This window comes from Thermobia domestica, chromosome 8 (assembly GCF_964235325.1).
Source record: "Thermobia domestica chromosome 8, izTheDome1.hap1.1, whole genome shotgun sequence".
NCBI lineage: Eukaryota > Metazoa > Arthropoda > Insecta > Zygentoma > Lepismatidae > Thermobia > Thermobia domestica.
This window is the reverse complement of record NC_137461.1, coordinates 271,583,106-271,610,384: the sequence shown is the minus strand read 5'-3', so window position 1 is coordinate 271,610,384 and position 27,279 is coordinate 271,583,106. Positions and strand designations below refer to the sequence as shown.

At 35.6% G+C, this 27,279-nt stretch overlaps 1 long non-coding RNA gene across 1 annotated transcript in view; it reads left to right on the top strand.

Moving 5' to 3' along the window:
- The first annotated feature begins 13,884 nt into the window (after nucleotides 1-13,884).
- LOC145692019 (uncharacterized) overlaps nucleotides 13,885-27,279 on the top strand; it is a 108,246-nt gene continuing 94,851 nt past the window's right edge. The window contains exons 1-2 of the long non-coding RNA XR_014132607.1: nucleotides 13,885-14,469; nucleotides 20,954-21,054. This is a non-coding gene — a long non-coding RNA (uncharacterized LOC145692019). The remainder of the gene's footprint in view (nucleotides 14,470-20,953; nucleotides 21,055-27,279) is intronic.

Sequence of the window (27,279 nt, the reverse complement as noted above, 5' to 3'; positions counted from 1 at the left end):
GCTAGGGCAGCCCCAACTTATTCTTATAATACCGGTATATTTTACTTTAATACAGCACAGCTCTTTATGACAGTGTTCATAAAAGATTTTAAATAAAAATAAATCAAATACCGAGATTTTCCTGAAAACATATAGGCTAACACGTCCCGCCATTGATATGTACCCACATAAATTTTGGAAAGTCGACGCCGTTGACCACAGTACATTCAAAAGAACTGTGTGCATATCTCATTCTTGCAATTTATTTTTTTAAAAAAAGAAAGAAAAAAAAACAGCAGATGCATGAACCGGTACCTACCTAAACTACTGAGGTAACGAAAAAGTGGAAACATGAAACATGTTGGCTCCCTCCATTGTTGACTCTGGAATTATTACTTAAATAATTAATATTTTTCTGTAAAATTATTCCGCCTTATGCAGAGTCGTTTCGACGTATGATTAGCGTCATACTAAACAACCGACTACTGCAGGAGACTTATGTTAGTTGAACTCTTTAATGTAGCACTAATCACGTTTCAAAACGACTCTGCATAAGGCCCTATATTATTATTATTTTAACCAGCGTCTAAACACAATGCACACTAATCGCAAAATATCAATTTTATTAAATAAAATTATGAGTAACTTTAAGAAATAATTATGAATTATTTTCTGCTTTTTTAGAGCTATTCTTTCTTTTAAATTGCAATACACTCTATAACAAGAACGGGAATATACAGAGGGATTGTAAATTCAATACCTAGTTTTAATTTAGATTATCCTAGAAACTAGCATCAGCTGTAGCTGGCGTGTAATAGGCCTACTGTTTATTAATGTAAGCTTTACCACTTATGATAGCAAAAGTTGATTAGAGTGAAAACCGTAAAATGACTGGTGTATACAGCATAGAAGACAGAGCTAAGATTAATGACAATTTTCTTGGCAGATGAATTGGCCGGCGGGAACCGACAGAATGGCCTGCACGCAGCCCCGATCAAACCTCATGCAATTTCTTCCTTTGGGGTTGGGCTATGGAACAAGTGTACAAGTTAAGAGCAACACTCACTCAATATTAACACACTTGAACAAAATACCCGTGAAGTGTTTGTAAATCTTCTAGTTGAAATGTCAGAAGAACCGTAGATTCTGTTCCTGAAGCTGAAAGATTCCAGAAATATGTGGTAAATGCGGCTGCATACGTTGAAATATAACTTATTAACCAAATGCTACACCGTAATAATGTATTCAATGGAAATAAAACTGTGATAGGTTGTTTACTTTTTGAAATATTCACTGTTACAAATAGGTACTCAGTTTACAACCATCCTGTAGTGTTCATTTTATATATATATATATATATATATATATATATATATATATATATATATATATATATATATATATATATATATATATATATATATATAGGTATATATATATCAGAGAAGCTGCTGCCTTTGATTTCCTCTGTGATGTGTTGAGATAGGAACAAACCAGCAGCCAGAAGGAATAGATGAAGATGATGATGAACAGGGGTCAGACGAAGTTGACCCTTAGCCAACGTTCTTTCAATTTATACGGGCTCTTTTAAGATGAAACGCTAAAGGATAAGGAACACTGTGTGTCGGTTGGTGTATAAGAGCTGACTAGAATATCAAGGGAAACTACCGATAAGCAACGTTCTTACCATATTATTATTAACTAAACTAACTCTATGGCCTATGGAGCCCGGAGGTTCAATGCCGCGTTCACTAAAGTTCTCCATTGACTTATGTCCTTAGCCAACTGGATCCAGTTCCTATTTTTATTCCTATTTCTGCGAGATCCATCTTAATACAGAGTGGCCCAAAAGTACACCCTTGCATTGATCAAGTATAACAGTCTAGTTATTTGCTTCGGCTCTTCCAACCTTAAGATATAAGTAAAAACACATTAAGAACAAATAATAATAATAAAAAAAAACTAAGTCTACCAATTATATAAAATGCAATGAGGTGATCAGTACGGTACTGTATACCTACTTTTGGGCCACCCTGTACTGTCCTCCCATCTGCGCCTAGGTCTTCCTAATGGTTGTTTTCCGATTGATCTTCCAGTTAATACTTTGAAAGCGTTCCTACTTTATTCCATCCTGGCTACATGACCTGCCCACCTAGTGTTGTAAAAAAACGTTTTTTTTTCTGTGAGGTTTTTTTTCAATAAAAAACATCGTTCTTTTTCATGTTTTTTTTCAAATGTCTGTTTTTTTTTCTGGCAGCTATTATTTATTGATTTATCTTGAAGATTATTGAAATAATCAATAGAACTTGAATCGAAGCCCTCGTAACTTACAAATCGTTTGTTTTCTTGTACTTATACGAGCAAAATCGTGTGATTATTCCATTCGGACCCAGATCATTTTTGGCGTTTTCCTACTTTGTCAATTAGTGACTTATTGCTCAAAAACCATTTACCCTATTGATATGGTTAAGACCTTGTTTTTTAGAAAAGGAATGTGGCTATTTTTGGTGTACATTACATTGCAGTGTTGCGAGTGGGTGGGAAATTACTGAGGGAAATGTAGGGGTGAAAATTTACAAAAAATCCCTAACCGAATTTCAAGATTTTTGTATCTAGCACCACTGATGCCATATGGGTCTAAGTCACCTAAAAAAAATTCTTTGGTGGTTGACAAGGTACAGTGAAAATCTAAAGTCGCTGGCTTCCATTCAAAGAGAGAAAGAAAAAATTCTCTGTTTCCATACACATGAAATGTTGACACTTTTTACGCCTCAGAAGCAAAAACCAACAGATATGCCGGGGCTACAGCTTCTCTAATTATCCTATTGAAACTTTTTATGGTGCGTTCTGTAGGCTAAAGAGAAAGCTTTCAGGTAGTGGTACATTTGTTGCAACGTAGCGAGCAAGAGGGAAATAATAGAGGGGAAAGGGAAATTTGCCAAATTTTTTACTTAAAATCAGGAATTAATTGTTTTGGCTGGAAACACTGTCATAAAACAGACGTAAAGTATCTGAAAGTAAACCTTCGTACCCCAAGAATACTTCCTACAAGTATCATGGCGATATCTAACAAAGTAAGCATGATTTTTTTTTTTTAAAAAAAAAAATCTCATTCTACCTCAGAAATTCACAATTTTCTTAACATTTACAGAACATAGTTTATTATAAGCCTTAACTGTACTTCCCCTAATTATTCTACCGAAACTTTTTATGGTGTGCTGTGTAGGCCAAGGACGAGGCTTTCAGACAGTGGTACGTCTGTTCGAATGTAGCCAACAAGAGGGAAATAATAGAGACAAAAAGGGATTTTTTCACAAAATTTCTCCCTAAAATCGGAAATTAAAATTTTCTGTAGCTGGCAACAGTGCTAGCAGACACACACAAACTATCTTAAAAGAAGCTTTGGTATCCCTATAATATACCCTACAAGTATCGTGACAATATCTAATAAAGTAAGCAGGTCATTAAAAAATATTTCAGTCTACCTAAAAAAAAATCACAGTTATCTTTCCACTTAGAGAACAAGATCTACTGTAAACCTTAACTGTACTTCCCCTAACTATCCTATTGAAACTTTCTATAGTGCGTTGTGAAGGGTAAAGACAAGACTTTTAGATACTGGCACTTTTGTTCTTATGTAGCCAACAAGAGGGATATAATAGACAAAACACGTAACTTTCCCCTAACATATTGAATTAAAATTTTCCGTAGGTGGCAACACTGCTACCAGACAGACGAAAACTATCATAAAATAAACACTGGTACATTACTAATATATCCTACAAGTATCATGGCGATATTTAAGAAACTATGCTTTTAATTACCAAAAATATATTTCGATGAAGAGAAAAGTAGGGGAAAATCAAGAGTTAGAACCTTAATCCGAATTTTTCGTGCTTCCCCTAATTATCCCACTGTAACGATATGTACCCGAGTTTGTTCAGTAAGAACAAATGTTCGACTGACGTAAGTTGACTTGCATTCCGACGTATAGGTACGGTTTATAACAAAAATTTCGAATTTTTTGCCCAAATTTAAGGAGATTTTAATTTCCGTAGTTGGCAACACTGCGCACAAGCCCGTCCAATTGATGTCAACAATTAGGTATCCATCGGACGTATCTATCTGACAAGTCTTAAGGAGGTCTCTCTACAACGAATGAAGCTACAGGGGAAAAGTAATAAAGAAAATTCGAAAATTCTCAAATTTTTGACTGGGGTGAAATTTGAGAGGGAAATTCGACACACAGAAGAAAAAGAAACTAAAATGATAAACTATGGACCAACCATATTTGGCAAGAAATATATATATACCGATATCTTAATTAGTGACCATACAGGAGCGGATTAAAAAATTGACATATCCGTATGTGCCACTTTGGCCACCTGGGTCCGAAAGGGTTACGAGTGTACATTTAATTACATTTTTTGACTACTAACTTGTGTTGTTGTATTAATTATAGTCTTGACTAATAATAATATCGTTGTTGTAAACAATCACAATCTCTCCTTTTTACATCTTAGTTCCAATACTGATGCTGAGAAATGCAGGGTGTTTCAAAATGAATATCGGGGAATTAAGTCTTCGCAGTACTTATTACATTTTACGCACAATTATAAACAATACATCAAATAAAAGAACACCTCAAACAGTTTTTGCTTCAAGTGTTCGATGTGAGCTTCATTCGTCACATGGCACACATAGAGTCAATAGGTGAGAAAGGCCCATAAACTATCCGCCATATGACACAAAACATTCAATTCACACAGACGGTTGCACTGTAACTACAGATTCAGTCTTTGCAAAGTTAAAACACACAAAGCTTTCTGGTCTCTAGTCTCCATCTTTGCTACTTGCTCTTTCTAACGGCAGACAGAGGAAACAATGCATGGCATGCGTGTGTACAAAACTGTTTGAGTTGCTCTTTTATTTGATAATACTTATAATTGTAAGTTAATTGTAATAGATACTACAAAGTTTCAAAACCCTAATATTCATTTTGAAACACCCTGCATTACTTCAAATTATGTCATCCTATATTCATGTCTTGTATGTACACTCATGTCCAAGATTATTGTTGTATGTCTATAAATATGTTGTTGTAGGAATATAATTTGATAACGAATCCGCCTGGTATTTGTTATAATATTAGTATGTGTATAATCGGCAAAGACATGTATGTGGCAAATTTCATGTCAAAACAGCAGTAAATAAGAACAATAATACAAAAATAAAACTTTCTTTCCATTTAGCAACAGTTTCTTTTACTCTTTCTCATTTTCGTATTTATAATTCTTTTGCTTTGAAATGTACAGCGGTGGACACTTCTAAATGGTACAGCCATATGGAGATTTACGGCTAAGGTGTACCATTTAGAAGTGTCCACCGCTGTACAACAAATATACATTTTCCGATTATACACGTAATATTAAAAGTACCCTGCAAAATCATTATCAAATTATATTCTTACAAGAAGACAGTTATAGATATGCGACAATCATTGTGGACATGAATGTACATATCATCGGGCTGACCCCAGGCAATTTGTCGCCCGCGCAATGACGTAATTTGCCGCCTAAATCTTTCTCCAGAAAGAACAGTCTTGGGAAGTAACGTAACGCAAGTAACGCGTTACTTGTAACGCGTTACTTTTTAAGTAACGTTTCCTAGTAACGCGTTACATTTTTTCCAAAGTAACTGTAACGGTAACGCGTTACAAATTTTTAAGTAACGTACCTAGTTTGCGTTACTTTTTTCGCGTTACATTTCGGATGAGTAACTACAATATATGTATTTTTTTTTTTTCGGAAACAAATGTTTCTTTCCTGTAAGTGAATTTTCAGAATGAAACAATCGAGCATGAACTACGTATGTCAGTGACCGACAGTCACAGACACACAGAGAAACAGATAAGTTCGTAGTGCCACTTGCTGTTTTTTGAAGATGAGGACAGCCTTAGGGAAACAACGTGTACTGATTGCAAGCACCTGGAAGATTTTGTTGTAGATTTTGACAGCTCCAAATCAATGCATTCAGTGAGTGAACTAGGAGTGCAACTATTTTACTTTGATTGGTGTTGTTTTTTTATAAAGATGGAGAACTAAAATATTTTACCGTTCGAACATTTGAAAGAATACTCTTTTCTTAGGAGCTAAGGATGATGGTGGACAGAATTTAAAAGTAAAGTGTCTGAAGTGCCCCGGCGGATAATATTTATCAAAAACTAGGGTGGCATAGTTAACGATTTACAGTAAGGTGTTAATATGAATAAACTGTGTTCTGATGAGCAGGCCTATTTTCTTACTAGAAAATAGTTTGCTGATGGTATGTAATATTCGAGTTATTTCAGATCAGTTTGCTTATCCTTGAGTTCCGTTGATTATAGAGTAGTGTAATGTTTCTCTACAGTATACTCTTTATTTTTAATTTTACATAACAACATTGTTATTATTATATAATTAGTTTAACAGAATAATAATAAGCAACCATTTTTCCTAACGTATAGGGATGAGCACGAGTCAAGCTAAAACTCGACTCGACTCGAATTCAAGTCGAGTTTCGAGTAAAGTCAAGGGTAATATCCTCGAGTCGAGTTCCGAGCCGATTCAGTTTTTCGCGTCGAGTTTCGAGTCCAGTCGAGTTTGATAAATGGCTCGTTCGTTTTAAGTCGTCTTGAAATCATGGTCTGATTACACTGGAAAACGAAAGCCATGAGAAATGTAAGCTAAACAATAATATGGAATACTTTTAGTGTTGCTCACGAGAGGGGACACGGCTCGGATCTCGTCTCGCCTCGATAGCGAGACCACAAGAGATCTTTTATAACAAGCTCAGCTCGGCTCGGCTCAACTGAGAAGATGGCTCGAGCCGGCTCACTCGGGGTGAACCATCGGCTCGAGCTGGCTTGGTGGGGATGAGCCATGTGCTCGGTTCGGCTCAACTGAGCCGAGAGCTCTTGCCGAGTCGGTTGGGTGAGCTGTTGGCTCCGCTCACTTCTCGGTTCGGGTCGATAGTGAATGAGCTGTGAGCCGAGCTGCTCGAGTCGTTGACAATTCTAAACAGGGGCCGAGCAGTTTTGAAGATATTTGGCCAGTGCCCTTTAACTTTTAACAGTGTTTGGCTCGAGCCCGAATACTCAACCTAGACCCTCAACCCAAACTCAGAAGCTCGTGAACAATGTCCTTGACTCCTAGACTTCACGACTACCGAGGTTGGCAATCAACTAGTTTTTTAGTATTCAAATACAAACCACAGCTATCTTTCTCTTTATATACAGTGTTGTTATAATAATAATAATAATAATAATAATAATAATAATAATAATAATAATAATAATAATAATAATAATAATAATAATAATAATAATAATAATAATAATAATATAAGTTGTATTATGTATTAAGTAATAATAACAAATTGTATTTCTCTACAACAAATAATATAAGTTGTAGTAGTAGTAGTGTCATTGATAATAATTATACTGTCTATGTAATATACTTGAAGAATGTACTCGAAACTACGAGCTGGAGGAAATTTTTCGAGTCGAGTTCTCGGGTCGAGCTCAAAGATGTTTGTTTCTAGTCGAATCGAGTGTCAAAGAAAACTCGCTCGTGTCCATCCCTACGAGTAACCCAGTATGGCATTTTATCAATGTTACATTATATGAAAATGTTTATATATCAAGTAAAAATTTGTCCTTGCATTTACATAAAGCGATTCAGAACGTGCAATAATAATAATAATAATAATAATAATAATAATAATAATAATAATAATAATAATAATAATAATAATAATAATAATAATAATAATAATAATAATAATAATAGCGGTAGTAATAGTAGTACGGAAAATTGAAGTTATAATTTTTTTCACATTTTTAAAGTTTCGGACCTAAAAGTAACGCGTTAGTAACGCGTTACTTTCGAAGTAAAGTAACAGTTACTTTTTTGAGGCAAGTAACGCGTTACTAACACGTTACATTTTAAGAGAAAGTAAAGTAACTTGTAACGCGTTACATTTTTACAAGTAACTTACCCAACACTGAGAAAGAACAAATCTTAAAAGTCACGATTTTAAGTATGCTACTCCAGCATGAACAACGAAAGGGAGGGAAACTACACTCGCACTCAGAAAGGGTTAAATACTTACTACAAATACAATATTGTTGTGTCTGTTTTTTTCTTTAAATATTAATCTATTATGTTAGTGAAAGATAAAGCAAATACATCTGAAAGATGGTAATCCTTTTTATAGAATTCAATATCGAGTTTCAATCTCAACATATCAGTTTGCAATTATAGTGCAACTAGCTCTTTTACCTTTATTTCTTTATTTTCCTTCTACATCTGTTATTTTTTTTTTTTTAAGTGTTTCCACTTTCCATGATAACAATCTTATTTGCGACAAAGACAAGAGAAGCTTTCGTATCAGAACTTTGATAACTAACCAAAGGGGACAGGCATTCGAGAATTGAGTTCCTGCATTTGACAACAATCAAGCAATTTATTCTGGGATTTATTTTACCATTTGCTATAGCACTGATCATGTTACTTAAAGTAATGCGACCTAAACATAATTTATGAATGTAGTATTCAAATAGAAGGTCAGCTTAGTCAGTGGTGCCCACCCCCCTCATGTCCATGACACACCCTCCCCCTCAATTGTCTATCCGTAGATGTTCTTCCATGAAAAAAAATCTTTTCGATTAATTTTTACACACCCTCAAGCATATTTATATAGATTTTTAATCCCCCCAAATATTTCAATGACGCAATTTGCGTCATAGCCCCCCTCGCTTAGTAAATTTAGCTACCATGATCATGAAGTCTATCTCCAACAAGAAATATTTATTTTAAATAAAACACTTATGACAGATATTGCAGCCCAGTGCAAATGCACGTGTTGCACATATGGTAGAGCCAGCAATGCATATCATATATCTAGTCGACAAATTATTTATATGATATTCAGAAAATATTAGTAGGCAAATTAGTATTAGTTTTTACCTTTAGACAAGTTATTTGCATTTTATACTGTTCGTGATATTATTTTCGTAGTTATTAAAGGCCTACTTTCACGGAAAAAAAAAAAAAACAAATGTTCATTTATACTTTTATTTCTTTGTTGATATTGGTGAAACAGTACAGAAACACAGATTATTAGTAGGTACGCTACTCATATAAATTGTAAAATATTTGTACCGTATCAGTATCTAGTGTTTAATTTATGTTGCATTTTATGGTAATTACACCTACATAAAAATACTTCAGACTTAAATGACGTAAGATACATTACAAATGACTATTTGAAAAAAAAAACGAAATTTAGAAAAAAAACGAGAGGCAATGTTTTTTTCTAAAAAAACGTACATTTCTGAAAAAAAAACGAACGGTTTTTTTTCTATTTACAACACTATGCCCACCTGAGCCTCCTTAGCCCTAGCTAGGTTTATATGTTTGTCTCCAAAGAAAAGTTTATATGTTTGTTTAGATGTTCGACAATGAAATATTGAAAACCACATGTACTAGAAACGTGCCGTTTTCACTGGTCGATTCCAAATTTTGTGTAGATTGTCCAGTTCTAATTGAATATTTAAAAAAATATATATGGCCGTTATTTCTTTATTACATTTTTAGGGCTACACTGAAAGTGTTAAAATTTTTTTAAAAAGTAAAGCATCATATCCTACGGGATATACATTCCAATAGCGCATATTTGTGTAAAGGGGTTGTATAACTCTTGGACGTTTGTTTCATGGGCAAATTATACCATGAAAAACTAAGGATAACCATTTCTCCAGTCTAACTTGTAAGATGAATCTTTATTGTTTGGAGTATTTTGCCCAATGAACACCATAATTAATTGTGTGTTTAATGTATTTGCTTATTACATACTGCACGCAAGAAGAAAGAAAACACTGGTCATACATGAATTACAAACTCCAACCGGAAGTAGGCTAAAAACTTGCAAATGAGCGAGATACTGAAAAAGAAATAATCGAGAAAAAATCTCCCCTTTGTGGTATCCTTTGCCGATTTTTATCAAGACGTCTTTCACTTCTATATGTAAACGGACATGTACAGATGTGAGGAATGACAAGGAGGTTTATGCTCATATATGAATAAAGTGCTGTGTAGACAGAACAGGTTCAGCTAGTTATTATTATTATTATTATTATTATTATTATTATTATTATTATTATTATTAGTAGTAGTAGTAGTAGTAGTAGTAGTAGTAGTAGTATCATTATTATAATCAGTGTCGAAACATACAATGCACACCAATCGAAAGATGTCATTGAATTAATTAAAATTATATGAGTGCTGTAAATTTTCATGCATAATTTTCGAGTAAATCGACAAAAACTATTTTTTCCACGTAAACTTTAAAAAAATGATCCTATATAATATCCATGGTAAATGTTAAGACGGAATTGATACTGAAGTATATATACCCTCATCCGAGATTTTCATTATGACACTGAATCAAGACGACAGTACGTAGTTTGGGAAATACGAGACATGAGACAAGATGAGACATGAGTGTATCGGTCGATAATGACACCGAGCTTAATTAAATTGGATGCTTGAGAACAAATTGTCTGGCCGGTAGTTTCCAACAAATTTGAGAAAACGTTTGTTGTTCGTTGTCAAATATAATTGATGATTTTTATTCTGCTCGAATTGACTGTTTATTTATTTAGTTATTATATAAAAATTAAAATGATGTTGTTTGTGATAGCATGACGAGAAAACGGCTAAATCATTTGAAATGAATTTTTGGATATAGTTATGACGTACCTCGAACTGGTTTCCACACTGTTAATTTTTATTAAAATGCTTATCCTAAGGTGAGAGCGGGAATCAATATTTATAAAAAAAAAAAAAAAAAAAAAAAGTATCTCACGATCTTGTTAAGTTAGGAAGATAAAACCTGGTGTATAAAAGCTCCTTATTAAAAATAAGTGAACTATCTCCCAGCGTTTTTGATAGTTTCCGTTTTAAAGAAGAAAAGGGGGCATTTTTGTAATTTTTTTTTACATTAAAACTTTTTTTTTTTTTTTGTGATCGCATTATGAGGAAATAGTCTAAACAGTTTGAAATGTTTTGGCTCACAGTTATTACCCATCTTGAACTGGGCTTTTGTTATTTTACTTTGATTAAAAGGCGCATCCTAAGGTGGGTAATGAGGATTCAAAATTTAGAGCCAAAAATACAATATCTCACGAATTCCTCGAGTTAGGAAGATGAACTCGGTATATAAATTTCTCAATAAAAATAAGTGGAACTTTACTACCTACTAGAGATGGCGTGGGTCAATGAAAACCTGATCCATGGCCCACTGACTCTTCACCTACCGTGACCCACTCTGACCCACCACCCACCAAAACTCATCGTCATCAATCCTGACCCATGATCCACGTCCTCCGCTTCATTGATTAAAGAGTTTACGCTTGTAATAAAACTACGGTATAAAAATTATCACTAATCAGAGTTTGAATTTCTACGGTCAATCACTCAAATACCGCAGTTGTTACAATACCAGTGGATCTGATTTTTACGATATAAAATGGTAAAGTGTTTGTCATATTATGATTAATTGACTATTATGATTATTATGATTAGTGTGGGCCATATTATGATTAATTTCAATTTAATTATCATATATAATTATTTCCTTGATGAATTGCAGATACCTTTCGGTGGAAAATGGGATGAAATTTGAAAGTCTCAAATCAAGATAAAATAGGCCAACGTAAAGGGGGAAAAAATGTAAAATTCGACTTCTCTCGAAAGTCAAGTAGTAAATCCTATTGGGATTATTAGAATTACAAATATCAATATCCAAAAGTGACTAAAGTTCTTCTTTCACTTAGATATACTCATCTTAGGTGAGTAAATAGAAACAAATGAGAAAGGAAGAAAAATGATGGTCTTGAAAATAGAAGTAGACTTTACCAGGGTTGAGAAAATACTGTCTACAATGCACTCAGAAGAGTGGATCGGTGGGTCATGGTGGGTTGGTGGGTCAAAGTGGGTTATGGTGCGTGGTGGGTCGCAGTGCTTCACGTCCTGTTGAACCAAGACCCACTAACTCACTCAACTCACAACCCACTCTATCTTTGTTACCTACCTCAAGATGGGAAATTATCATGTAACTTTGATTAAATGACATATCCTAAGGTGATAGAAAGGTTCAAAATTTATGCCAAAAATGCAATTTGAGATCTTTATTATTACACTTTGATTGATATGCGTATTCTAAGGAGGCGAGGAAGCTAAAACATTTTCCATAAATCTATTCCCCCAGTGGGAAGAACGGGTATTTCAGCTGGTTTTATATATATAGTTGGTCATCGATAAGTCGAATTTTAAGGGTTCCATAATCATATTTAAAAACTTCGGTAACCCGAACTTTCGTATTTGCGAACCTTTACAAGTCAAAGTTTACCTCTATAATTCGGTTTTCTCTGGATGAGTCCTGGATAACTCGAGTCTATAACTCTATGCTTTTACCTAATTGTCATTATTGTTAGTTCCGTCATTGTTGCTAATGTGTACTGTAATTATGTCTTACTTCTGTCTAGGCTTGAAAGCCCTCCTCTACCTGTTTCTAGGTCAATAACTCTTCTTCTTCCTTGGAACTTTTAGAACTTCGAATTATAGAGGTTGAATGAATAAAACTTTTAGAGATTATGTAGTCACTTTTAATGAGGAACGTGGAATCTTGGTATCTCGCGTTTTTGTTGTGGCTACCTTGACAACTCGAACCTTGATTACTTGAAAAAGTCGATAACTCAAATTATTGTGTATTCCTTTCAGCTTCGAGTTATCGATGTCCCACTGTGCTTAAAAGTAAACTGTTAATCAACACATTCTATCTGTTGTTCATCTTTTTCTAACTGTGATACATACGAGGGCAAGTCAATAACTAACCACTACTTTTCTATTTCTTTCAGGTTGGCTCTACGGCATTGTGTGCTCGCGTACGCTAGGTGTCACCGTTGGTTTTGCCTGCAGTAAGTTACAGCGTTATCACATCAGTCTGCTTTACGCTGCTGCGAAGTAAAAGATGAGCACACCACTCTTTGTGTGTATGTGTACCAAAGAAGAACAGCATTCTGTCACCCGGTTTTATTTCCTTGTGATCTGAAGATGTGCCCGTAGCGGAAATTTACAGAAGACTTTCAGCAGAATATCGCGACAATGTGTTGCCACCGCAAAGTGTTTACTAGTGAATTGAACAATTCAAAAGTGGTCGAACGAGCACGAAAGATGACGAAAGAGCAGGGCATCCAGCTACAGTATCAACTGATGACATTATTGAATGAATTCGTGCCTTGATTCTGAATAACAGACGAATGATAGTTGATGAAGTGATGTACTATGAATTGACACTAGACAACGAAAATAGAATCACCGGAACAATTAAAGACAGAGTACAGGCAGACAATAGGGCTTACTTCAGAAACATCATGTTATTGCGAAAAAAAGCTATCGTCAAGAAATTCAAAAATTAAAATATTTAAGACCCTTGTGAGACCAGTAATAATCTGAGGAGTCGAGGTATGAACAATGACTATAGTACTCGCGCCCAGTCGTGAAGCTTGGGCTCTAAACCAATCACAGTAATATTTTGTTTGAGCTCCGATGCATCGGAAAACTTCGGTACAATTCGTGGAGTCGCTTCCCAAGCGCACACTTGGGGAAACGTCAAACAGCTGAAATTAACCAACAATGCTGCCAAACTTTGAAGGGATAATAAATGAGTATTTAAAAAAGTATTTAAAAAATTACCAATAATAACACTGCGCAACAATAACCAACTGTAACTATTATTCTAAAACGGTAACAATAACACGAATAGTAACAACGAAAATATAACGCAACAAAAGACAATTAACAAAACGGAACTTGGCGCCAATCCGACAACACTGTACTCTCGGGAGATGTTTTCCGTGTAGCGCGAGAGACGACACTGACAAAATTTGATGGGTGGGGGTTGACGACCGGAACACACCCTCGCCTTCTATTGGGTGGTGAAATCGATAGATCTAGGTCAAGCTTCATGACTCGGCGCGAATACTATAAAACAGATGAAGAGGAACTGAGCAAGTTTGAAAGGAAAACCATCAGGAGAATAAGCAGGCCGATACAAGAAAACAGCATTTGAAGATTACGAAACAACATGGAAATAAACAAGATATTAGAAGGACAAGACATAGTGGAGTAAATAAAAGTGGAAATATTTAGGTGGCTGGGACACGTCGAAAGACTAGAACGGGATAGGATGCCAAAGAGGACAGTGTAGGAGAGAATGTATGGAGGAAGAAGCAATGGAAGGCCGAAAAGAAGATGGATAGATGACATAACATCAGATGTGGCAGCAATGGATGTGAAAGGATGCAGAAGGAAAATACATGATAGAAAGGAATGGAGGCGTATCGTTGAAGAAGCCAAGACCCACCCCGGGCTGTAAAACTATTTGGTAAGGCAAGTAAAGTTTCTAAGCCCCACAACTAATTGATTTTGTTTTTATGCAACGAAATAAGTTATAATAATTTATTAACTGATTTTTGAACATATGTTTATGTAAATAATAATAATAATAATAATAATAATAATAATAATAATAATAATAATAATAATAATAATAATAATAATAATAATAATAATAATAATAATAATAATGTCAGGAGGGACAAAGTTCCGACCTGGACATCATCTAGCTACGGACCTGAATATGCGTTTACTTTATTTGAGTCTTCTGAGGAGGTTTCTATGTTCTTCATTGACTATTGTTGCATATCTCAACATATATCCTACTACGTATTTATATTTCTTGTCTGCCCTTCCCCACTACTTTGTCTATATGCTCCCCTCAAGTAATGACGTGTTTCGTGCGAAATTTGCACGTAACCAGAGCATTAACAGTGTTCATACTAAACTTTTATTTTTTTTAATTTCATGATGTTGTACACCTGTCACAGCGTTGTTTCCTCCTTCTTTCTTGAAATTGAAGGGGGGGGGGAGTATGAGAAGACAGCTCCCGAACAAGGTTCAAGGCCTCGTAACTTTACTGGCGACAGAGTTCTTATATGCACTACGTAGTTTTTCTCTTTCGAACTTGTCTTCTTGTTTTTTGCTTTCCCACGATACCTAGCACGGGGGTCGAACTCATAACGTGTGACAAGTGCAAAGACCTAGCTTGTTACCATATATCCTATTCTCAGTAGCAATTGAAAAAAGTGTTGCCAATTCAACAGAACTTCAATTTTCTCCGTCAATTCTGCCTTTGTTAAAAGTTACAACACATCTTCAACAAATAGTTTAGCTTCATATTGGTCTTTCAAAATTGTCCTAATTTGACTTTAATTTTATTTTTGTCTTTTCTTTCTCTCTTCTTCTTCTTTCTTTCTTTTCGTACACAGTGTAGCCATGAGGGAATGTGTAGTAGTTTGAAGGATGTATGCATATGATTAACCATTCTACTGTATAAAACTCTACTAAGGACCGCCACGTATAGTAATAAGAACCTGAAGCTTGTAACATTGTAAATCCAGCAGAGTTCCTTCGTTCCGTAACATGGCCGACAGCGGACACGAAGCCATGATCTTTCTTTTGTTATTTTGCCGAGAACTGTTTTCTGCTATTCGTAACAAAGGCCGGAAGCTCTTAAGCAAAGACATTCGTACACACACAACATACAAAGAAACACGCAAAACAATCAGGAATATTGAAAATTAATTGCAGACAGAAGCATTCTATTGTTAGTCTTTTCCAAAGAATCGTTACTCAAACGTTGTAGTAGATCTCATTAGAGCTCTCATGTAATGACGATTCTGTATTTAGTAGAAAGTGCACGAAAGTAATACTATTATTAAAATAATCAACTTGTATGGAACATCTTTAGATTGGAACATACAACTGCAAACAACCCCATCATAAATCTGTAGCTTTTTGTCTAAAACAATAAATATAACTGTGCAGTCCTTTATTGTTACAAATGTGTTCTTTTACATAAGTATATGTTGTTAAATACGCCATTACGTGATCATAATAAAATAATGCGTAAGTGCATGTGTGTGTGTAAGTCCTTCGGCAAAGTATTGTATCTGCAAGAAACTCAGCTCTGATACAGCTAACACATTGGCCATCTTAGATACATTTGTGCTAACACAAATCCACTATTTAGCTTCTACATCACAACTGTTTGCCCACTTCAACACATGAGTCCGTACTGACATACTATACTCATCGCGAGGAATCGTGAAGCCTGGGCTACACCAATCATAGAACTGCTTTCCCTTACGTGTGATTCATCGGAAGAATTCGACACGATTCGTGCAGCTGCCTTCCGAATAGACATGTGAGAAAACGTGAAATAACAGAAGTGCGCCAACTAAGTTGCCAAACTTAGAAAATATAGTGAAAGAGCGATAAAAAAAACACTTAAAGAACTATAACATGAACACTAACAATAATATAGCAAAATTGTAAAACAAAGACAACAACAATAACAACAAAAATTAACAAACCGAAACTTAGGGGCAATCCGATAACACCGTTCTCTCGGAGGTGTTCTTCGTAAAACGTGAGAGACAACACTGACAAAATTTCGCGGAGGAGTTGACGACCGAGACACACCCTCGCGTTCTATTAGATGGTGAAATTGATAAATCTAGGTCAAGCTTCACGACTCCGTACGATCACTATAAAGATGATCACATAACCTCCCAGTTGCAATGGCCACGCGCTACACATTCATCCTTCGTGTTACCACCTCACAGATCTTAACATGTTGCAAACTATAGGACAACAGATATTTTCATTATTTTGATAATTCTTGTATACGATCGTACATGCAATAGTTTTTAAAATAGTTATTTGCACAAGATAGGTAGTACTTATTGGAAAAGGATTCGTTTATGTTTTTTTTTTTTCTGAAAGGGAATTCTTTCTCGTAAAAGGGTTTTTCCAGTAATTAATAAAGGCCACAGTGGGAGATCATTGAATTTGATCCCTACAACCAGTGGCGTATTTACGATTTTGTTTCGGGAGGGGCTTTGCTAACTTTCGGGGGGGGGCTTTGCCTGGAAATGTAAAAATTCTGCAAGATATTTCATTTACTTTACTATACTAAGTAAGATTTCGGGGGGGGCTTAAGCCCGGAAGCCACCCCCCTAAATACGCCACTGCCTACAACCCATGGATTAGTCAAGTAATTTCGTCACTTCTGATGTCAACAAAAGTGCAAGAATATGGCTGCCTGTTGTATAAAAGATAGACTAATATGCATTTCACATTTATTTTTATAGAGGTATGCTTTTCATTCTTACGTTCCTTGTTTTTAATCGATTTGTTGTTTAAAGTCTCTTGTTTTGGTAATCCAACAAAAAATTACAAATTTCTTTTTCACCGGAATGTTAATAGGTCAGCAGCATTATAAGCTCGATATGTGAAAATTTCTTTTGAATCACCGAAAACAACTGAGGGGTTTCCTGCAAAAAACCCATAACGACGAAAATCACAATGTTGGGAAAGTGAAAGAAATCATATATTCATCCCATAAGTACCAAATTTTGTGATGTTGCGTCTAAATAATCTGTAGGCATCAGTAATTTTATCATAATGCATTGAATGATACCAAATGATATGCTCTGGCTGTGAGGATGGAAAATGTATAGAACTAGTGGGTTTTTTTGCGGAATTAAATAAAAATTCCATTATCCAATGCATATAGTACTAGTAGACCTACTGACTACATGCCTCACGTTAACAAACTGAAAATGGTGTCCCGGAGCATATATACCCGCCATTTTGAAAACAATCCGCCAGTTTGAAATTATCTGTCGGATCGCCACTAAACTCTATAAGGCAAATCTAGAATAACGCATGCTTCTTCCCACAAAATTTAGAGTTAAAATACAGAAAATGGCTTCCTGTAGCCTAGTTGCCCGCCATTGTGAAAAATTGCCGCCGTTTTGAAATTCTGTCAGATCGCTCTCAAAAGTTATACAATTGTTGAGTGTCTCGTGCTTATATTCTCAAAATGGTCAGTTAAAAGAACGAAAATCCTACCCTGTAGTGTGGATGCCACCATTTAGAACACTGGCCACCATATTGAAATTTTACGTTGGATCGCTGCCAAAATGTATACAACAAATTTAGAGTGCCCTTTCTTCCACTCTGAAAATTGGAAAGTAAAAGTTCGAGAATGTCATCTTATTGCGTGGATGTCCTCCATTTGGAAAACAAGCCGCCATCTTAAAATGTTTGTCGGATCGCCGTCAAAATCTATATCGCAAGTTTAGAGCATCTTGTCCTACTACCCTCAAAATTTCTAGTTCAAAGATTGAAAATTGCGCTCTGTAGCGTGGATGCCCGCCAGTTTGAAACAATAGCTACCATTTGCTTATTGCACGCGGAATTGCCGCTAAAATCTATACAGCAAAGTTGGGGTGTCTTCTGCTTTCACCCTTAAAATTTCAAGTTAAACGACTGACAATTGCGTCCCGTAGCCTGGTACAGGCATATAGACAAACAAACGAACAAAAATGTAGATCGAGTCGTCCCAAGAGCCTCGTGTTGAGCAGAACGGTCCCGGCAGCTGCATCAAGCACTATGACTAGTGGTATTCTCGCTAGAAATGTTCCATACTTTTTTTTTTTTTTTTTTTTTTTTCGAATCGCCGGCTTCTAGAGTACAGCATGTGTTGTTTTTGACAAAATAGGTTGTTTAATCCTGTGCATAATTTTGCACAGATATGATGCCACCTAGAACTCTTCTATTTTTTTGAAGTTATGATTTTTTTTCCCGGAAATTCCTCAACTATAGTCGTGAAGCTTGACTTAGATTACCAATTTCAACCCCCAAATAGAAAGCAAAAGTGTGTCCCAGTCGTTAACCATCATCCAGTGTTGTCTCTCGCACTGTACGAAGAACATCTCCTGAGGGTGCACTGTTGTCAGGTTTCGTTTTCTTATTATTGTAGTTGTTTTATATTTTTGTTATGACTGTTACCATTTAATTCGAATATTTGCTATCGTTCGTGTTGCAGTTCTTTTAGTTCTTTTTTTTTTTTTTTTTTTTTTTTTTTTTTTTTGGTCACTCGTTCACTGTGTCTTCAAAGTTTGGCAACATTGTTAATGCACTTCTGCTGTTTGACGTGTTCTACAAGTGTGCATTCAGAAGGCAGCTTTACGAATCGTACGGAAATCTTCCGATGTATCATATATGATTCAAAACATTGGTGTATGATTGGTGTAGAGGCCAGGCTTCACCAATCGTTGCCGTCACTATTGTGGCGGAAGTACTAAGAAAGTTACGTCAGTCATATTTGACTCATCTGTTGGTCGTCTGCGTTTTATTGTCATAGTAGCTCCATTAGTAGGCCTATTATGATCAATGTTAAAACCGGAAATACTTGATTTCTACCACTTCCGGTTTGAGTATCACCTCAATTAACGAACTCGATTCCAAACTTTTGAGCTTCTACGTCCTGGCCAAAATTAACGGTGAACCTTAAAAGTTCTTGAGATTTTTGTCTCCCGGACAAATAAACATTGTTTTATCTCCCGGACGAATCGACATGGTTTTATCTCCTGGACATATAAACATATATTATCTCCCGGACGAATAGACATGGTTTTATCTCCCGGACGAATAGACATGGTTTTATCTCCCGGACGAATCGACATGGTTTTATCTCCCGGACGAATAGACATGGTTTTATCTCCCGGGCGTATCGACATGGTTTTATCTCCCGGACGAATAGACATGGTTTTATTTCTCGGACAAATAGACTTGGTTTAATCTCCCGGACAGACAAACACAAGGTACAGAGATGGTAAGTATAAGAAGTTTTAGATAAACCAAATTCCTTTAAAATAACAATTTTAAAATGTTAAAATTTAAAACGGTGCCTTTTAGAAACCATGTTAGACGATACTAATGAATAAGACTTAAGAAAGTTTTTTTTTTTTATTTTTTTTAAGTTGTTTCGATGTTGATGCCATAGTCATAATCTAATTTTGTTTATTTGCCTCGTTTTATTGTTTCTTGTAATTTTCCACTTTTGTGAGTACTATATACCAACCAGTTTGACACAACAACGTCATCTGTATGTTGTGTGTTCCGTAGTACAATTTTGTTGCTATTGTAATGTCTGTACAAAGGTTAAAGTCCTGTAGTAATTAATTAATAAAATAATTGTTTCCTTTTATTCGCTGGGAGAGTAGTGTGTCTAGGAGTCTCAAAGAACGCTAATGAGTGGGTGATTAATTAATATTCATAGGTAGGAAATAAAAAAAAAAGAAAAGCTTTTGTCTGCGTTCCACAGACGGCTTTGCAACAGGAAACTTGAACACACCCATATGCTTGGATTGCTCCTTCCCCTACAACAAAGACGGTCCCTTATGTGCATGTATGTGTCTATGACTCACGGGAAAAGAAACTGACTGCCCTCTCTCCCCGCCATTACTATATAAAAAGGAAGAATTGTTCCCAAGAAAGCGACTTGAGCAGGAAGTGGTCTATCTATATCACTCCCTTTCCCCACACGCAAGCGAGCGTGGTGGCTATGACGCGATGCGATGCAGTGTGATTTCAATCTCGCATTGCTCAGCTGAAGGTCAAGATTCTATCAAGATCGACTTGATTCTGAAAATGAAGTAAAAATGTCATCAACTCTATACTGCCCGATCAGGAGGTTTTTTAAAACACTGCAGAATATGCTAAAATACAGATTTTAGGTTTTTTACTGTTCCTATCCTAAAGTATGTCCAAATTCACTTTCGATGTCGTATTAAAGAGAACAAGAATAAACTCTACGACTAAATGTTTCCCTCAGGGTACATGAAAGGTTTACAATATCTGACAGAAAATAAAATTTGAGACTAACTTGTAAGTATAGATAAAGATGTCAAAATTTTTAACTAGAGGAGCATATAAACATTTTTTTTCCCTTTCAGGAACATATCAATGAGATTATAATTTAATATTACTGCTGGCATTGAAATACTGTACGATGAAACATGGAAGGCAACGAAGAAAGTATGAATTGAAAAATGCGGTAAGGCAAATCATTGAAAATATTAACCTCCCATTAGATATATATATATAATGGAACACACACAAAAAGAAAGTACAATAATGTCTCATATTGTTGTCTAGACACTTTCAGGATTTAGTGAGACTTGAGTTTATGTTCATAAATAATTCATAAATATCTCCCTGCCGGGAAATTCGGTCCGCTTCATGCCAATCGTTTTCTTTTTGTAATGCAAACAAGTACCAATCTGTGCTAGATGGTCACTACAAGCTAGCTTTGCAGTATAATTGCATAGTAATAAACCGAACTTTGTAATTGTCTTTCTATGTTCACAGATGTATACAGGGTGAGCCGAAAGTCCATTTACTCGCTAAGCGTGGTTCGTATATAGATGCTGATGGATCTGAAAATAATAGAATATAATAACAAAATATACATGTTATCCGATAAGGCTATAGACAACAATATTGCAGGTTGTTTCTGTGTACATCATAATTTTCATAATAGAGAATTATTCGCCTCTAAGTATGGTAGAATTTCTCCACAGTATTTATGGAGTGATCGTAGCAAATGCATTTCGAATGGCTTCTCTAAGTTCCTCAGTTGTTGTGTCGTATCGAGCGCTACCAACTTTCAGTTTGATGTTCTCTTACAATGAATTATCACACGATTTGGACCGGGGCTTGTCCAGGGGTGTTGGTAGCTGAGGAGAGCTACAGCCAAGTCATCTGTTAGAAAATATTTAGTAATGATATTCTGTCAATGCAAGTGAACAATATGATGATGCTTCATTTGTAGAAACTATGCTGAATTGATGTCTTCGAGCTTGCAGCTGAAGAACAAATCAGTCTCGAAGATAACGGGACTTTTGATTCATCCTGTAGAATAAACTGCGAATAGCATTCGGATTGGCTTCCTCGTGTTCACATAACTCTGATAAATAGTAAAGCAGTGCTGTAGTCCTAACATTTTCAGAGGGTAGCCTATACGCTGTTTTGTGATCATCTATGACTGTCATAAAAGACATAGAAGGATTTTTTAATGAACAATTAAAACGCATGTACTAATTCAATTGAAATATAATGGATACCTTACTGTTTTATAATCTAAAAGCATTACATACTATTTTCTTTACACTTGTTACTTTATTTTTAATACTTAAATCACCACTTCTCAAAACTCCCGCCAACAATTCACGGCACCCATTTCATCCATTCCATTCCCGCTGGGTATGCATGCGTTCCACTACTACGTTCCATGACTCCGGGTCCATGCGTCTTAAAACCACAAATCCACTTATCATAAACAGGCCATAGCAAGGTTGGCATCCAAAGAAAGTACTCCATATCCGAGGATTATCTTTCTACTGTGCTCGATCACATGTTTTAAATGCCGGGTAATCCATCCGACACAACCCCCAACCTAGAGGACCGAAGCTGACTGCAGTTCCGAAGATCTGGGTGATGGGGACGCCACATCCCGACGCCGGGTTATCATTGGACTTACGGCCCAATTCAACATATAAATATAAACGAAACAAAAGTAGGAAGTATATACGCTTTGAAGAAGAAGGTACACTCTGATGACTAAGATTAAGCAGAGGGTATACGGCGTGTACCCTCGACTACAGCCCTGTGCAGAGATATTACAAAACATTTGAGACAAAATCTAATAATGGAAACCTAGTGGCCTGACGTTGCATTTTTATTGTTTGTAGAACTTACTGTCTCTATGTTAATGCACTAGTTTATAGTTATAATTTGCAATACCACCAACAAAACTTACTTTTAAATGGTCATGAACCTCAGAGGTTCCCTTCCACCCAAAGGCTTGGGCGTGACTCCTCAGAAATTTATCATACTTCCCCCAAAATTACAATTTTCCATTACCTATTTTCTATTAATTATTTATTGGTTCAAATGTCCCAACTACCGTGTCGTCAGTGCAAAGTGAAGAGAACAGCACCACAGTACTGATTAAAGTAGCGAGTTCGTTACCACAACTACAGCCACAACATCACTTCACACGTGGTCGAAAGCCAGGTGAGACGAAAGTAGTTACAAGTACTACACACATAAACGGTTTAGAAGCTGCTTCTACCTCATCACAACGGGCCTTTACCCCATTATTGCAACTAGTTAAAAAAAAGTTTAACTTTCCAAGCCCCGCAGAAGGAAATCCAATCGAAACAGCCAATGAAAAGACATCACGCGACTACAAGTCAGAAAGTAAATCCGAACAGTCAGTGAGTGACTTGAATAGTGTTGTAAATAGAAAAAAAACCGTTCGTATTTTTTCAGAAATGTTCGTTTTTTTAGAAAAAAAAACATTGCCTCTCGTTTTTTTTCTAAATTTCGTTTTTTTTTCAAATAGTCATTTCTAATACATCTTACGTCTGTTTAAGTAATAAATATTTTTATGTAGGTATAATTACCGTAAAATGCAACATAAATTAAACGCTAGATACTAATACGCTACAAATATTTTACAATTTACATGAATGCCATAGCTATTAACAATTCGGGTTTCAGCAGTTTTCATCAATATCAACTAAGAAATAAAAGTAGAAATGAAATTTTGTTTTTTCGTGAAAGCAGGCCTTTAATAAGTACGAAAATAATGTCACGAACAGTATAAAATTCAAATAACTTGTCTAAAGGTAAAAACTAATACTAATTTGCCTAATAGTATTTTTCTAAATGTCATATATAAATAATTTGTCGACTAGATATATATGATATGCAGAGCCGGCTCTACCATATATGCAACACGTGCATTTGCGTGGAGCGGCAAGTTTGGATGGTCCGGTAAAATCTGTCATAAGTATATTATTTAAATTAAATATTTCTTGTTGGAAACAGACTTCATGATGATGGTAGTTACATTTACTAAGCTGACCTTCTATTTGAATACTACATTCATAAATTATGTTTAGTTTGCATTTGTCAAGGCCACATGGACAATGCTAAAGCAAATGGTTAAAAAAAATCCCAGCACAAATTGCTTGATTGTTGCCAAATGCGAGAATTCAGTTCTCGAATAGTAGTGGATATCTGTTCCAGTTAGTAAGTTATCACAGTTTTGATATGATAACTAGTCTTGTTTTTGTCAGAAACAAGTTCCTTTTCATTGAAGATAGAAACAAGTTTTTTTAAAAAATGTTAACAGATATTGAAATGAAATTAAGAAATAAAGATAAAAGAGCTAGTTGCACTGGAATTGCAAACTGATACATTGAGATTGAAGCTCGATAGTGAATTCTATAAAAAGGATTACCATTTTTCCTCTGCAGGTGTGTTTGCTTTATCTTTCACTAACGTAGTAGATTAATATATTTTTTTTTTTTTTAAAAAAAAAGGCACAACGGGATTGCATTTTTAGTAAGTATTTAAGCCTTTCTGAGCGCAACTGCACTTACCCTCACCTTTGTTGTTCATGCTGGAGTAGCATACTTAAAATCATAACTTTTAAGATTTGTTCTTTCTGGAGAAAGAGGGAGGCGGCAAATTATGCCATTACATGGGGCGACAAATTGACTAGGACCGGCCCTGATGACATGTATATAAAAGACATGAATATAGGATGACACAATTTGAAGTAATGCAGGGTGTTTCAAAATTAATATTTGGGTTTTGAAACTTTGTAGTATCTATTACAATTAACTTACAATTATAAATATTATATCAAATGAAAGAGCAACTCAAACAGTTTTGTACGCACGCATGTACATGCATTGTTTCTTCTGTCTGCCGTTAGAAAGAGCAAACAGAAAAGATGTAGACTAGAGAGCAGAAAGTTTTTTTGTGTTTTAATAAAGACTGAATCTGTACAGTGCAACGGTCTGTGTGAAGAATATTAAGGAGACGCTTGCAACTACGTCCTTATCGTTTGCAGTTGCTACAGGTCTAAAGCCTACAGACTACGGTTTACGTGCCAATTTCGCAAGTGAAATATTGCTGCATAACAATGAAGATTTTCTGGATCGTGTAGTCTTCAGTGATAAATAGACATTTCACCTAAGATCTAATGTGAACACTCAAAATGTTTGTATCTGGCCGTCATCAAATTCTCAGGAGATGGTACACTTGAAATGAGACCCCTAAATTGAATGTGTTTTGTGCCATATGGCGGAAAGTTTATGGGCCTTTCTCGCCTATCGACTAGATGTGTGCCGTATGACAAATGAATCTCACATTGAACACTTGTAGCAAAGATCGAACACTAGCAAGAACGAAGTTTCCAATCTCACATTGAACACTTGTAGCAAAGATCGAACACTAGCAAGAACGAAGTTTCCACCTTACTTCTGTAATAAGATATTACTGTCTAAGTGTTACATTGGCCTCTTCATCTGGACGCTATATTGAATCCAAATTGGCGGACTTACTGAACATATTCAGGTCATCTGACTAAATGTTTTTATGCTCTAATAACCTTAAGCAAGTATCACAAGTCAAATAGATGACACATGTGAGTGCACATGAAACCGTTATAGCAGGCATCTCAGAATAATGTGCCAAAAATTGCACATCTAGTATCACGAAAATTCGACTAGCTCCCTTACTTTTAAAGATAGATCGACACAGGGCCGCCCACAGGGGGGATGTATGGCGCAAGCTGCGCCATTGAGAGAAATTTTGGGGGGGATTTTACTCTACTTTCGAACTAGCAATTTTACTGTCGGAATAGCATTAAAACACGATTTTGAGAAGCTAATTTTCAAAAATTTTCCGGGGTGAACCCCCATACCCCTGCTATGATATTCGATGAATGAAGTACCGCGCAAGTAGCCGTATGAAAGGAAAGGTTGGTTCGTTTTAAGAGAGAAGGGTCGCCCACAGGAGGGATGAAGCAAGTTGTGCCATCGAGAAAAAAATTGGGGGGAATAAAAAAAATTGGGGAAGAATTTTACTCTAATGTCGAATAAGTAATTTTGCTGCCGTCAGATTAACATTGGAACACGATGCGATTTTTTTTTTTTTTTTTAATCTTGAGGAGCGAAATCTTTTAAATTATTGTTTTTAGAGGACTTGAGTTTTGAGGAGGGAAGAGATTATTAGTTTTTTGGGGGGGAGTGCGCCATCAGCTTTGGGGGGATGGGCACCCATTGTCGAGACTATAACTACAACAATAACACGAGTTAGTAGTCAAAAAAATGTAATCAAATGTATACTCGGTGGCCCAGGTAGCCAAAGTGGCACACACGGGTGTGTCATTTGTTTAATCCGCTCCTGTGTGGACACTAATTAAGATATCGGGATATTATTCCTGCAAAATATGGTTGACTATAGTTTATCATATTATTTTTTTCTTCTGGTGTCGAATTTCCTTCTCAAATTTCGCCCCAGTAAAAAATTCGAGAATTTTCTAATTTCGTATTTCCTTTACTTCTTTTTTTCCCTGTAGCTTCCTTCGTTGTAGAAAGACCTCCTTATACTTGCCAGGTAGATACTTCGGATGGATACCTAACTGTTGACATCAATTAGACGGGCCTGCGCGCAGTGTTGCCAATTAGGGAAAATAAAATTTTCCTAAATTTGGGGAAAAAATTAGAAATTTTTGTTTATAAATCCGTACCTATACGTCTGAGTGCAAGTCAACTTACGCCAATCGAACATTTGTCCTTACTTAACAAACGCAAGTACAGATCGTTACAATGAGGTAATTAGGGAACGCACGAAAAATTCGTATTTAGGTTCTAACCCTTGATTTTTCTAGTTTCTCCCTACTTTTCTGTTTACAGTAATATATTTTTGGTAATTAGAAGTTTTGTTCCTTAAATATCGTCGTATACCAATATTTAATTTAAGATAGTTTGCGTCTATCTGGTAGCAGTGTTACCAGCTACAGAATATTTTAATTCCAGATTTTAGGGGGAAATTTTGAAAAAATTATCTGTTTTGTCTCTATTATTTCCCTCTTGTTGGCTATATCGGACCAAACGTACCAGTATCTGGAAGTCTCGTCTTTGCTCTACACAACGCATTATAGAAAGTTTCAATAGGATAATTAGGGGAAGTACAGTAGACCTTGTTCTCTAATTGGGAAGATTACTGTGATTTTTTTAAAGGTAGAATGAGGTATTTTTTATTGACATGCTTACTTTATTAGATATCGTCACAATACTTGTAAGATATATTAGAGGGATACCAAAGCTTATTTTAAGATAGTTTGTGTGTGTTTGATAGTAGTGTTGCCAGCTACAGAAAATTTTAATTCCAGATTTTAGGGCAAATTTTGGAAAAA